The sequence below is a fragment of the Otolemur garnettii genome, unplaced genomic scaffold, assembly GCF_000181295.1.
Source record: "Otolemur garnettii isolate 467f Iridium unplaced genomic scaffold, OtoGar3 scaffold00047, whole genome shotgun sequence".
NCBI lineage: Eukaryota > Metazoa > Chordata > Mammalia > Primates > Galagidae > Otolemur > Otolemur garnettii.
Window position 1 is genome coordinate 1,563,766 of NW_003852442.1, and position 15,821 is coordinate 1,579,586.

The 15,821-nt window shown below is 41.9% G+C and overlaps 1 protein-coding gene across 4 annotated transcripts in view; it reads right to left on the reverse strand.

Annotated features, from left to right (window-relative positions):
• CDH13 (cadherin 13) overlaps positions 1–15,821 on the reverse strand; it is a 964,648-nt gene that overhangs the window by 123,656 nt on the left and 825,171 nt on the right. The gene's annotated exons all lie outside the window — the stretch shown is intronic.

Here is a 15,821-nt window from a genome sequence, read left to right on the forward strand (position 1 = left end):
AACTTAAGGGAGGTGCATGGCTTACTGAAGCCTGTCATTTGGCAGCACACGTTTGGGCCTGGGCCACCTCTCCTGCCCATCCCTGGCTTATACTACCCAAGCCAGCCCCAGCACAAGGGGGTTATGTGTGCCCCAGGGCATTTGCACATGCTGTTTGCTCTGTCTAGATTGAGCTATCCTTTACAACCTCTCCTCACTTCACCTAGTAGAGCCAAGACTGAAAGGACAAAAACTTTATGACCTGACCTTCCCAGACCTTGACTAGGTCTGTTTCTCTTAGGTCATGTTCACAAAGCTCTTGGAATTTATTTGTAGGACTTTAATGTCCTTCCTGCTAAGCCTCACAAAGTCAAGAATCTGCCCATCTTGTCTAAAGCTCCAGCTTCCAGCTCGCAGCCTGTGTTTGATTCACGAGTGGCAAGTGAATGAACGAGGAAGCTATGGCTGCTTCCAACCCCGTTAACTCAGGACAAGTATATCAAATTCCCAAAGATTAGTGAACTCCAAGAAGCAAATTATCTCATTAATGATCATGGGACTGTAGTAACGGCACCACCATAAATTAAAAAGGATCTGGAAATCGCTATGTAGGGATAGCAGACTAATATAAAAACCACCCTCGTTAATGAAGTAAAGTTTTTTTTGTTTTATAGGCCTTTGCCCGAATTCTCCAGGATGTAAAACCTGGATCTTAATCATGATATGTAATGATTGGTGAATCAATTATAAGCTATCCATAGAGATACAGGAAGATGTTTAAAGTAGATATGTAGGTGAATGTATTAGTGTGGGAATGCTGCTGTGCTCAACATGAGACTTTTTGACCTATTTGTTGGAGTTTCCTAGAGAAGGCTAGTCTGTGGGGGGCTTGTCTTCTTTCATTTTTCCACAGGGCCATAGGAGAAATACAGGTGTGCTGAACTCACCTTCCAGAAACTTCCAGAGCTGACCTCTGGTGCCAGGTGCTCTGGGTTCACCTCTCTGGCCCACCACTGTCCTCTGGCATGCTCCTGTGCCTCAGTTTCCTCATCTTTAAAATGGGCACAATATGAGCACTCATATATGGGGCTATTGTGAGAATTAGATGAGTTAAGACTTTCGAAAGCATTTTGGGTAGTGCCTCACACGGTTAAGCACTTTAAAAAAGCTTAAATTAGCTTTAAAAAGTTGGTAACATGGATGAACGTTTTTCACAGAGTCTTTGCTCCTAAGACATGATCACACATCCACTGGACCTGTCAAAATAAAACTACAAGGTTGCTAAATGAATTCATTGGCTACTAAGGGATCATCTCCTTCCTCCTCCCTTTTTTAAATTTGAAGAAATTATGGAGGGAGGAAGGGTAACTTAAACTTGTTTTGGTGACCCCAAGACAGAATATTTTTTTATGCTGCTCTTATATCCAGGGTTTGCAGAAAACATCCTGATTTGGGTGAGAGGCAGGTGAGGTGAGAGGAAGGAGGGAGGCAGAGATTAGAAGTTTGTAAGTTCAAGTATAGCGGGGAATGGAGGTGATGAACCCGGGCTGTTTCTGCAGGCCCCCTGGAGCACCAGTGTAACGAGAAAACGGGATGGATGTTTCTAGAGGGACAGGCCTGGCAGGAATCCTAGAAAGCTGACCTGAAGGGCAAGAGCATGGAGCTGGACCGTAACAGCTGTAGCTGAATTGGGCAGAAATGCTCTGAAAATTGGCTGCTACAGGCACTGAGCCGGCCAGTCGATAACCCTTTCCTGGTAGCACAGAAGCCGCTTAGTGGAGGGCTGGAAGTGAGAGATCAGGAGTCTGGCAAGTCCTTCCATTCCCTGGGCCTCGGTCCCCACAACATGAAGGGGTGTTGTGGTCACAGCACCTATCTCTGCACTGGCAGGAGTGACCGAGGGAGGCAGGAAAAGATCTCTGTCCCTGTGGGGTGCAAGGCAGGGGCTTTCCAGTCTTCCTGCTGGCTGTGGGATGTTTGTTTAACAACCAGAGCATTACAGAGCAAGTGTGAGGAGTGCTGAACCAATGGGTGGATAGAGCAACTAGTGCTGCGCTCATAAGGATCACGACAGAGCGGCTGTTGTTGATGGATGCTGGCTGTGCTGAGGAAAGACATCCCTTTGAATTTGCTACGAGAACACAGTGCAGTAGTCAGAATCTTAGCATGTAGCTTGCACAGGGACCCTGGGGGAGGGATCAGTTTTCTCATCTGCATAAGGGGGACACTGGCTGCTGGGTTCTCTGAGCCTTAGGAGAGAGAGGGAGAGAGGGAGAGGGGGAGGGAGAAAAGGAGAGGAGGAGAGAGAGAGAAATGTGGAGGGGCTTCATACGCTCAGATGTTGTGTCAATGTCTGCTAATGTAGTTCCCAGTAGTTGGTACTATTCCCACTTCTGTGCAGGACATAGGTGAGGGTGGTGGGGTGTCACATGTCATTGGTGGCAGTGTTCCCAGCAACCTCCTGGCCAGTCACTCACCCTTGTGGGCATCAGTATTCCTGGGCAGCCCGGGGGCTCTGAGTTTCACAGTGTCACTCCTTGGGCCTTTTAGTGTCTGCCAATGTCCTCCCCCCATTCTGGGAGCAAATCCATCCCCCTCATCTTGCCCGAATTGCTTGGCCCCTGCCTCCCTCTCCAGTCTCACACCTGCTGTCTCCTGCAGTGCTCCAGCCACACCTGTGGCTCTCAGCTCTTCTATCCATGCCTGCCCTTCCCAGCCTGGGGTCTTCGCACAGACCCTCCACATCTGCAGAAGGCTCCCTGTTAGGCCTTGAGTTGTGTCCCCCAGCAAGGACATGTTGGTGTCCTAACACTCAGTAACCTTATTTGGAAACAGGATATTCACAGAGGGATTTGATTTAAAATGAGGTTATGGTGGCAGGTTCTATGCCAATATGACTGGTGTCCTTATTATACAAAGAGGACGTGGGGACACAGACATGCGCGCAGAAAGAACGGCGTGTGGTGGAGGTGAAGGCAGAGGCTAGGTGACACATGGACAAGCCAAGAATGTCCATGAGCCACTGGGGGCGGGGGGGGGGAGGCCAGGAAGAGATTCCCCTTCAGAGCCCTTGGAAGGAACCAAGGATCAGGGAACCTTGATCCTGGACTTCTGGGCTCCAGAACTGTGCGAGAGTAAATATCAGTTGTCTAAACCACTCAATTCGTGATGGTTTGTTAGGGCAGCCACTGGAAACTAATAGAGTCACCTTCAATGTCACCTCCTCTGAGAAGGCCTCCCTGAGCCCAGCAGCAGGTGTCCATGCAGCTCCCCCTCCATGGTAATTTCCCCACATTCTGCCTTATTACCAGGGGTCATCACAGACCCATTTGTTGGCTGCTGGTTGCTTTCACCCTGCCTCACACCTCCCCTCACGAGGTCAGGGACTCTGTGTCTCCCTTGCCACCAGCCCTCCAGCCTAGCACAGAGGCTGGGAAGGAGAGGGCACGGGACACCTGGGTGATGAGTAGGCAGGTGAACAAGTAAACAGACACACTTCACAAAGCGACGGTGTCACGCTCTAACATAAAACACACGAATGCAGACACACTCAGGGGAGGGCCCCTCTCATGAAATCCCATCTTCCTAGCTCTGGGCAGCTCAGCCGCAAACATAAACTGCTGCCAACGTTAGGAAACTAATATCTAGTCTGTAACAAAAACAAATTTTAGTTTGCAAAGAAACGAATACATTAAGTCAATTCTGGATTATTTTGTTTAATCCCACGTAGAAGAAAGAACTCACAGCACACTGGAGCTATGGAATGTTGCCTTACCTTCGTGTTTTAAAAAGAAAACCTCACAGGATAAGTTGAGCCTGTCTACACTCTAACGATTCCTTTATGTATTATTTATTAACATTGACTTTTCTTGTTTTTGTTTTTTTTTTTTTTTTACTTGACTGACAGAGAAGTAGATTCAGGGCCCTCTGCAGTTTATGTAGATTAGTTAATTCAGTTTTGCAAAGGAATTTAAGTCCAACCGTCTTGGCTCTCAGCATACCATAGTAAAATGATGGATTTCAGGATTGCTCATGACCGGTTATATTAGCACAGGGCCTTGAATTTTCACTGGCAGCAGCATTGTCTGCCACCGTGAGATTGGTCTAGGGTCTCTTATCTGCCTGGAGCAGCGTCCCTCATCTACAAAACCAATGGGTTGGATGAGATTCCTTCCAAAGTCCTTTCCAACAACATGGCTCTTTAATTTTTTCATTGTCTCTGTTGTCCAGCATTTATCATTTATTCACCTATTCATCAATTACCTGGGCATATGCTCCATGCCAGGCTGGGCACCGAGGCCACAACGAGAGACAGAAAAGTTTCTTTTCTTGGGAATCTTATATTCTAATCTGGGGAGAGTGACATTAAGAAGGAAATGGTAACATGGCTCCCTGGAGCATGAATGTTAAGTATGACATGTTAGAATAGCATATATGTATATTAGGATATGTACACAATAGAACGGAATACATAACAGAGTATTAGATAGACACAAAATAGAATGGCATACAGGTAACTGTAGATAAAATGAAGTAAAAGAAAAGTTAATAGCACATTGGGAGCTGAAACGGGGCTGCATAACTATTGTAAGCTGTAACTATTGGCTGCATGAGTAATAATTCACCTTTAGTCAAACATTTGATGTCACCCCTGTCCTTGGCCCCAGAGGCGGTGGTGGAAGGGGCAGGTTCCCAAGTGCCCAAGCATTTCCAAGGTGCCTGGGAGACAGACTGTGACGGCCGACTAAAAGGTGGTGTGATAACAGGGTGCTAAGCGCAGGGCCAACGTGTGCTGGGGTAACAGAAAGAGAAACAAACTGCCTGGGGGATTTATGATTAAGCGTCGAAGGATCAATTGGAGTTTTCCAGGCACAAACAAATGGAAAGGCATTCCAGGGAGAAGAGAACGAACACACATGTGCTGGTGGGAAGTGGCGCCAAAGCTTGGAGTGTTCATAAACAGAGCTTCCGTGTCATCTGAGATGGAGGCAGGCTGTGGCCAGGTGGGCAGTTTGAGACCACCGATGCCTCAGACCCGGTGATCTTATTTCTAAAATTGTCCAGGACAAAAGGGCTTCCGGGTGCAGTGGGGCGTGGACGCTTCATTTTTAAGGTGACCAGATTTTAACATTGGTAAAGAGGGACACCAGTGACGGGGGTGAGGTGGGGTGGGGTGGATGGGGCGGGGCAGGGGCGGGGCGGGGGCGGGGCCTGACAACAATGCAAACTTTAATAAGCAGTTCTTGATAATCACTTCTCAAAAATTTGTTATTATTACAGTTTAACATTATAAAATTAACAAAAATAATATAAAACTCATATCCTGGCGAAATAGCCACATGGCAGCTGAAAACTGTATATTCCCTTACTCTTCTCCCGCCTGTTTGTGCATTCTTTCCAAAAATCAGGACTTTTTAAAAACGCCCTGGGATGCAGGACAGATTGTTAAAAATCGCGGGACATCTGGTCACCCTATTCATTTTCCATCCCGCCCTGTCTTTGCGTCCTATTTCCTGACTTTTCAGCTCTTGTTCTGCGCACCATTACAGAGGCGAACGAATGTTGTATTCTTGGAGTTACAAAGTGGATGTTTTATTGCTCTGTGGTTGTTGCTTAGTGTGAGTATATTACCTTTGAACAGAAGCAGATGGATAAAGTCTTCAGAGGCCCCCATGCGATGGAGTGGTTTAGTGGTAAGACTCTGGCAGCTGCAGTGAAAAATTGCTTTTATTGCCACTGAGTTGCTGCTGACCCTGGAGCATAACCACAGGGTTAACAGAGACAGAATTTGCATAGAAGCTCACACAGAGGTGATAGGGCTCAACCCATCATGAATATAATTATGAAAGAGTGATTAATGTAGTAAATTATCCAGCTGTCTGGTCTACCTTCAGGAGCAACTTGAAGAAACAGCCTCGGGGTAGAATAAATTTTTTTTTTTCACTTAAAAAAATCCAGATGTTTTGACATTACACCCACAGTTTACAATCAGCATGAGCATTTTCAATCATGCAAGATACCTCATCCTGCTGCCTATGAACAATTAAACCTGGGAGTGCCCACACCACCTTTTCCCTCCACTGGAAGTGTAGTATCTGGGTGTTTAATTCTGTCTATAGATCACTGTTTACATTGGTGGAATGTTTCCTTCACTGTCTTTTAGTTAGGAAATCCACCCGCAGACTTGCCGTTTCAAGTGCCTCTGGTCTTTGAATACTAGGAGGATTAGTTGGTGGCTTTACGTTTTTCTGTGACCTTGGCGTAGGAGATAAGAACAATGAACTCACTCCTTCCAAGGCAAGATAAATGTGGAATGAGGGTGTTGGCTGTTTTGCAGCTAAACCCTCTTCAGTTATGCTCTGGGAAGTTGGGGATGCAATTTACAGCAGAGAGCTCCTTGGAGTCCTTGGGCACAGTGTTGACTGGGGCAAGACAGATCAAGAACTGAGGTAATTGGGAGAAATGTTACTGTTGACAGAGTTGGAAATTGTTGGTACCTGGTGCTGAAATCACACTGTTCTCTATTCTCTTCAAACTCTACAAATATTCCATGTCTTTACATGTTGGGATTCCCCATTCCTGTAAACAAAGCATGAAATAGGGATCCCAATAGTGTATGTTTGGTTTTATTTAAAACCTCAGCCACATAAAAAACTGTCAGATACGTGATTTCACAGCATTACAGAAAACAAGTATTACATATTTCACCATAATGGCTATAAAAAGCTGCATGGGAAGAGAGTCTGGACTGTTTGGAAAAACATTTAATCATCCTCAAAGATTTATCTGGTTGTTAAAATGTCTCAGACTCCGCCCTCCAGAAAAGTCACTTGAGTCAGATAATTGAGATGGGTTTGATCTTCGAAGAAATATGTGGTTGACTTTCTGGATTTATCTCTATTGAGTAAACAGAATGAACAGAATGTGTAATTACGTGGTCAGTGTTTAGACCCAGGCGCACCTGGATTTAAAGGGCTCTCCTAAGAGAAATAAACTCTTATGAAAGGAGGGGAGTTTCATTTAAAGTACTCAAAATATTGCATGGAAGTCTTGGAGGATTGGATAAATATATTCACTTCAGTTAGACTTCTTGCTAAAAAGGGAAGTACTAAAGGCACGTTTCCTAACTTCATACCTGGCACCACTAACTACCCCAAACAAATGAAAAGATCCAGAGGAGTTAGGGAACTACAGATACTCATGGTGACGTGGCTCTAATGACAGAGCTCACCTTGCTCAGCTTTAGAGTCACTTCCTGATTATCCATATCAAGGAGGAGATGCTTAAAAAATGTAAAACCTTTATTTTTTATTAAATCTAGCTGTGTACATTAATGTAATCATGGGGTATGTAAAACATTTTAATAAAATAAACTCATATTGAAGCAACTGGTAGGAGATGGGAGGGATACTATCAAACTATTCAATTATACTTCTGCAAACCATATTTTTAGTGAAATTATTATGCTTTGTGCTGGAATGAATTCCGTATGCACGTATGCATATTCCATGTGTCTGTTGCTTTCTTCCTGATAATCCAGAACAAAAAACTAACTCAGATTTTTTTCACTGTTTATGATAATTGAGGCAACCTTCTAGACCAGGTGTCCTCAAACTATGGCCCAGGGGCCACATGCAGTCCGCCTAGGACATTTACCCGGCCTGCCGGGTGTTTTTGCTGCTGTTGCCTGTTCTGCTTAGCAGCGGACTTGTCCCGGGGCCCGCAGTCCGGCCCTCCAATGGTCTGAGGGACAGTGAACTGGCCCCCTGTTTAAAAATTTTGAGGACCCCTGACCAACCTTCAAATCTAGAATAACTTCAGAACAAAGATTTAATATAAAACCCTTCATTTAAGATGCTGAGGAGCGACTAAGGCAGCCAGAACTTGAGAGTCCAGGATCCTGGAGAGAAGTGAAATTCACTGAAGTGAGGCTGATGCTTGACAGAATCTTTGCCTTCAAGACATTTACCGAATGGTAAGGACTCAGGGATGAGAAGCTAAGCATCTGAGCAGGAAGTGCTGGCTAAGAGGCAGTAACCCTTGTGGAGCCTTTAGCAGAGTCAAGGGATTGGGAAGTCGAGTGAAATTCAAAGTCTTCCTAAGTAAAGGAGCCCTTGTGAGCATAACCACTTCCATTTAGGACACCAGGGAAGCTGTGTCCAGGGAGGAGGGGAGGCTGGGAAGCTAGTCCTCATGAAAAACTGAAATGCACCTGTCAACCCACTCAGTTTCTGACGGATTTGAAATCATCTGTTCATGCTCTTATGTATTCACAGGAAGCAATAAGGAATCCTTTCTGGAGGAATCACCAGCCAGAGTCTCAAGTTATCTTTAAACATTTTCAGATATGTTGTTTATAATTAAAAAAATAAATTACTAGGTATGCCATGGGACCATAACAAGTGACCAAAGCCAAGAGAAAAATACTAAAATTAGAAACAGAGTTAGCAGTAATCTAGATACTGGCATTATCAGACATTGAATTTTAAATTACTGACTAAAATATTCAAGAAAGTATGTAAGATGAAGAGTCTCAGCAGATTCTATTCAAAACAGAAGGACAAGTTGCATAAGTTAAAATATAGTAAGTGAAATTAAAAAGTCAGTAGATCGATAGTAGATTGACAGTGCCAAAAAGAGGACTGATGATCTTAATAAAATAGGTCAGCAGAAGCATAGAAAGCCTATATACTTCACACACACACACACACACATCTTTATTACATGTGGATGTGTATGTAAATTAGAATCCCAGGGAGAAAAGAGATGGGTCAGTAGAAATATTTGAAGTGATATGGTTATAAATGAAGATGTTTAAGAAACAAGTATAGTCAACAAACATTAAATCACAGTTCACCATGTCATAGTAAAATGGCTAAAAGTAAAGACAGAAAAATGCTTTAAAGGAGGCCACAGAAAAAAGACACCTTTGTTAAAAAGGAGAAAAAAGTAACAATGATAAACTATAATAGACATAAAAAGACAATGAGCTATCACTCTCTTCAAAGAGCTATAAAAAATAACTGTCAATTAAGGTTTTATATCCAATAGAAATATAGTTAAAAAAAATTCAGGCAAAAAAGATGACTGTAGACAAAAAATAAATGAGAGAACTTGTCACCAGATGATTTGTACTATTTTTAAAATAGAAGTAATGTTTTAACCAAAAGGAAAATTACCCCACACAAAGGCACAGAAATGGGAAAGAATAAATAATAATATAAAGGTCAAATAAGTAGAAAATTTTTCTATTAAATAGAACAATGGTATTTTTGCGACATTCAAAATAGATGCAGAATTAAAACATGAGGATAATATCTCAAAAAGGAAATAAAAATGTTCAAATGTTCTAAGGTCCTTGTATTATTCAGCAAGTAGTAAAAATGTTGATTTATAGTAAACTCTATAAGTCAAAGATATATGCTGTAGTTTTTCCAAAACCAGTAGGAGAAATGAAAATGAAGTATAACTAATAAGTTATTAGAGCTGAATATGAAATTATAGAAAATACACAAATAGTTCAAAAAGTGGTGAGAAGAAAAAAAAAATAAGTTGTAAGATATAAGAGCAAAAGAAGCCTGTCAGAAAGGAGCATATTAAACAAATACTTAGATTGGTAGATTTAAAAATAAATATAGTGTCCTTGCAATAAATGTAAATGGACAAAATAATCCAAGTAAGAAGACTAGGATTACCAGAATTGATTAAAAAAAATCAAAACCCACATATATACCATTTATAAAAGATACATTCTAAATATAAGATAACAGAAAATTCGAGAAAAAAAATGACAGAAAGAAATACACCATGAAGATACTGACCAAAAGAAAGATAAGAATTATGATAATACTAGATAAGGTAAATGTTAAATCAAAAAGCATTCCCATAAATGAAGAGGTAAATTTCATAATGATAAAGGGTCAATATGTTGGGAATATATAACGATTTTAAATTTCATGTACCTCATAAGACAGCATCAAATAATGAAAAAAACTGAAAGAACTGCAGAAATAGATCTATTTATAATTTTTGCTATTATATGTATTCTTTCATTGGTAAACAGATTAATAAAACATATAGAAGATTTGAAGCACAAAATTATAAAGCCTAACTAATGTTGCATATAAAACATGATTCTAAACAAATGTAGAATTCACATGATTTCAAGTGCATATGAACCATCTATCAAAACTGATCATATATTGGGTTGTAAAGCAAGTCCTAACAAATGTCGAAGGACTATAATTTTAAAGATATGTTCTCTAACAACTGTGGAACTAAGCTAGCTGTTAACAGTGAAGAGTCAGTTAATTTCCAAATATATCTTATTAAGCAATATACTTCTAGAAAACCATGACTCACAAAAGGAATATGAAGAAAACACAAAAAAATTTTGAACATCACATTACATAGTATGGAATGCAATTTTAGCTATGCTTAAGGGAAAATGTATATAGTCTTAAATGCATACACTAGAAAAAAAAAAGACTATCAGTGATTTAAATATCATTTCAAGAAGTTTAAAAGATACAGCAAATGACACCCAAAGAAACAGAAGGAAGGAAACAAAGAAACATATAATAGAGAAAAATCAACAAAATAAAAAGTTGTGTATTTGAAGAGATTAATAAAATTGATAGACTCCTGGGACTAATCAAGAAAAAAAAAGATGAAACGGGGAAATTCTAGAAGAACATCATTTATAAAATTGAAATCAAAATTTGAATTATCTTATATCTATCAAAGAAATGAAATGTTTGGGGTAGGCAAAAACAGTGAACATGAGTAGATCATGGTGATATACAACAACACAGACAAACATCGCCAGAGTTAGTCACAAGCGTACACACTGTGTAATTCCACTTGTGTAAAGATAAAAAACAAGAAAAACTAATTGATAGGGAATGTTGGGAGAGGAGTTGTTGTATAGAGCAGGTGGTGGGATTAGCAGGAACCCGAGGAAGCTTCTGAGCTGGGGATCATATTCTATCTCTTGATTTGGGTTTTGTGCTTGGCTTGTTGAGAGTTGAGAATTAAATCACTCAGGATTTGTGTACTTTTCTGTATGACAGTTACATATTTATTCAAAAGAAGGCATATACTGAACCTCAGAGTCAAAGCATTCTATAATCAACATAGTCTTATTTGACAATGTGAACGTTACTTTCTTTGCATTACTATTATTATTATTGCTTAACACTTCATTGCAGCAATCATCTGCTTTCTTTTCTGAATGTATTTATATTTATCTTCATTCATTCTTTATGAGGTTTTTGTTTCTAGTCCTTACCTTAAACATTGTTATTACTGCTAAATCTTAAGCCTTTTTAATTCTGTGAAGGCAAAAAGTGGAAACCTAATAATCACATGTATATGTAAAAATAAAAAAATTATACAAAAATTCATAAACAGAAAAAAAGTTGACAAACCTTGAAGAAACCATATTAACTGCAATTCAGAAAGGCACTTTGGATTGTTTCAATAAGACAAGTAAGAAATTACAGTCTATTAATTTAGAGCAATGTTACGGGTAACTTCTTTTCTGTTCAATTGAATTGAGGTAACAGTTTTGTGGACTGAACACAAATGTTTATAGCAGCATGTTCATTGTTGCCAAAATGTTGGAACTGCCCGATGCCCCTCAGTGGATGAACGGGCAAGCAAACGTGGCCTGTCCATATAATGGATTATTCAGTCACACAAAGGAATAAACTCCTGGGAGGTCCTACAACACGGATAAACCTTGAAAACATTACACTAAGTGAAAGAAGCCAGTCTTAAGCACCACATGTTGTATGATTCCATTTACATAAAATTTCCAGAATAAAGAACCCCACAGAGTTTGACAGTGGATTAACAGTTGCCAGGGATGGGGAAAAGGGAAGGAGGATGGGCCACTGACGGGTACACAGTTTCTTTTCGGCGGGAAGAAAATGTTCTGAAATTAGTAGTGATAGTTGCACAACTTTGTTAATACACTAAAAATTACCAATCACCACGTGGTGCCTGTGTCTCAAAGGAGTCAGGCGCCAGCCCCATATGCCAGAGGTGGTGGGTTCAAACACAGCTCTGGCCCCTCCCACACCCCCCCAAAATTACCAAGTGCCATTTTAAGGCACAATTTGAAAATAAAATTGATTGAATAAAGGAAGAAAATGCTCAATTTCTTTTTTTTAATCTCATAATCATTTGCGAACATGTTCACTTAAAGTTAATAGGAAGTTCATTACTTCCCATGGCCTGAGATTTATGTCTAAGCATGAATTATTCAGGAAGTACTTGTTGGGTATCAGCTATGTTCTAGACACAAATTCAAAGGCATTTCTCATTTCTAAAGAAAGGAAAAAAAAACCACTTTCGAGACAGGAATGAACAAGTCACTTGGCTCTACATGGGACTGAGAGTCTTGTATTTCCAACGCTGGGTTTGGACAGTTTAACTAGATTCCTGAAGATCATTTCAAAATACTTCACCTAGGAAATTCAAAACTAACATTTAGTTGGATGCATGCATACAAGCTGTTATGAAAACTCACAGAAAACTCTCCATGGGGAGGCTAGAGTTTCCATGAAAGTAAATGGCTAAACATTGATTTCATGTATCAGTAGCAATTTTAAGTACAACCTTGGTTCATCATATACAATGACACTGTTCTCAAGTTAAAATTATCTCTGGGAAGCATTCAGCAAATACTGAATTATTGAGGGCCTGCTGGGATGTAACAGCGCAGACAAGAGATGTGACCCTGGTTTCTCGGTAAGCGGATGGTCAGGTGTAAATGACCACAAGGGGAATAAACAAATGAGCCTACCTTGCACTAAGAATTTACTTTTAAAAATAACTTTTAAAATATCTTCTTCTTCAGGTGGTGCCTGTGGCTCAACGGAGTAGGGCGCCAGCCCTACATGCTGGAGGGTTCAAACTCAGCCCTGGCCAAACTGCAAAAAAACCCCAACTTCTTCCTTAAACAACTATACTGTCAAGGGTTGCAACGTGACAAGTGAAGATATTTGGAGTTATTTCTCAGTCTCCTTTACAGGTAGGACAGGCTGAAGAGACACAGGCAGAAGTCACCTGGGCTTTCAGGGAAGCTCTTCAAGGGACATTTATGTAGGTGGCAGGTTCTTCTTCATTCATTCATCCCCTGCTTCTTTCTGCCTGGCACCGGACACTGTAGCTGGAACTGCAGTGGCCTTTTGTGGCATGAGGCAGCCTTGAGGAAGCCAGAGCAGAAAGACAAGTGGAGTCTGGGAAATTGATGATGTTATGACATCACCAGACTGGCCTGGGGCTATCTACTTGCAAACTTTGATGTGGGAGAAACTATCTCTCTCTCTCTCTCTTGTCAAACACAGTGTTTTCCCAGTCTCTGTTATTTGCAATCTCAATTCCTCTTTTAAACAGATTTCTAAAACAGATAAGAAAATGCATTTCTCTGGAGATGGAAGGTCATGTCAAGTAGAGTTTTAAAAACTCTGTTTCCAGCTAGCATTTTTTTTTTTTTTTTGAACAGAGTTTCAAGGTGTGGCCCTGGGTAGAGTGCTGTGGCATCATAGCTCACAGCAACCTCCTACTTGGGCTCAAGCTATCCTCTTGCCTCCGATTTTCTATTTTTAGTAGAGAAAAAAAGGTGTCTTGCTTTTGCTCAGGCTAGTCTTGAACTTGGGAGCTCAAGAAATCCACCTGTGTCGGCCTCCCAGATTACTGTGATTACAGGCGTGAGCCACTGTGCCTGGCCTGACAAGGATATATTCTTATGAGCTCCCTAGGAAATGTCCATTATCTATGTAGAAATTTGCATAGGACACCATCTTGGACAGCTTTCTGTACATCCTCAACTCCAAATGGTCACCATTTCTATTCTGGAATAGCTGGACTTGACCTTTGTAATAGCTGAACTTGACCTTTGTGTCTAGAAATTGTTTTGGTTCCACCATCACAAGCTCTGTTTCCTCGCTGTTCCAAGCCCATTCTGTTGCCCTTCCTCTTCCCCACTTAGAGACCACTCCATCTGCTGAGTCCTCACCAGCCCTCTTCTGAAAGATTTCTCTTGGCTATTCTTGATTTTGTCCCTTGCCCTGTCCTCATAGTGATACATTTTAGACATTCTGCCACCTCTCCTCCAGAACTGCCTTAACCAGAAGTCTGGTACTTAGATAAAGCTTTTAAACCATTCAACCCAGTGCTTCCCACATCAATTTTACCCTGAGATCTTTTCCTTTACATGCCCCATGGTATGGTTTTGGGGACTAGTTTCTTCGATACTAGTTTGGGAAATGTGGAAGGGCTGAGCCACCTTTGAGAGCAGCCACAGGAATGCTGCCGGGGAGTCAGGGCACAGAGCTTTGTCAGGCTGCCGTGGGCCTTGCTGTTTTGAAGCTGCAATCCTGAGCTCCTGAAACACCACTGGGAGAAGGGAGCACCTACCTCCTGGATAAATCTCAGAGGACTGCCATGGAGAAGAGGCTGTGGAGGACCTGGGAGGCTGAGAGAGTTGGTTTACCTATCTCAAGCCAACTGTGGTAGCCCCAGGGTTCCTCAAGAGTAGAGATCCTCAAACTTTTTAAACAGGGGGCCTGTTCACTGTCCCTCAGACCACTGGAGGGCCGGACTGCAGGCCCTGGGATGAGTTGGCTGCTAAACAGGACAGGCAGCAGTGGCAAAAACACCCGGCAGGGGGGATAAACATCCTTCTTAGACAGGCTGCATGTGGCCCACAGGCCGTAGTTTGAGGACGCCTGCAAGAAAGTGTGGGGCGACCTCAGGGTCACACCTGAGCCTTTTCTCTGAACGCCTTGGAGGGTGTAAACACCAGCGGCAGACAAGGACGTGTGGTGTCAAGGGGAGGAGCAGGTCTTCTGAGCAACAGAACTACTCAGAGCTCACTTCAAAGTTTGCAAGTAGATAGCTCCAGGCCAGTCTGGTGATGTTATAACATCATCAATTTCCCAGACTCCGCTTGTCTTTCTGCTCTGGCTTCCTCAAGGCTGCCTCATGCCACAAACGGCCACTGCAGTTCCAGCTACAATGTTCACTTCCCGTTTTTCCCACTTACTCTGCCCATGACCTTGCAGCTGTTCTCTGTATCAGTTCCTTTATAAAAGGCAAAATTCTGCTCACACAATCAAATGAGGCGCTAGGTGAAAAGGGCCGGGGTGGATGCAGTAAAGGCTTGGCGAGCGTCAGGGTGAAGTGAAGGGCCAGAGCTCTGGCCTCGACCCCAAAGAAGCTGTGATCTCAGAACACTGCAGAGTGCGAATGGCTTCCTAGTTTGGGTACAAGTACAGCAACTGAATGCGATCTTGCATACTCAGCCCTCCCCCAAACAGCCCTCCATTGGAATAAATGAAAATCAACAGTCATGATCCACAGTCATAAAAGCACAGGAGCTGGGGATAAATAACGGTGCGCCCAGACAGACTAACTGGGTTATTTATAAGCTCTTGGGCCATGTTGCTATTGACGAGAAAGTCTGCCCTGCTTCCTCACTGCTGTTCCGTCTGGCTTCTCAATCTGTACTTGCTGAAAAAAGTAGTTATTGTTATGCTAAAATCACAATGGGACTCTCATAACTCAGTGCTAAATAACACCCATAAAACTATGAAAATGGCACTTGGGCATTAAAAGTTGTTTTCTTATGGACTTTCATGAGATTCAGGGCTTTTGTTCTTACAGTGCTCTGGTATTTTAGTTTCATACACACGGAAACATGCAAGATAAAAACACGAGGAAGAATTCTAGCAAAACACCATCCTCTCTCCTAAGAAGGAGAATTTTGATTTTGCACACAGGGAACCAGTGAGGGTTGTGACACATGGCATTAATGTCAACCAGCCACCGGG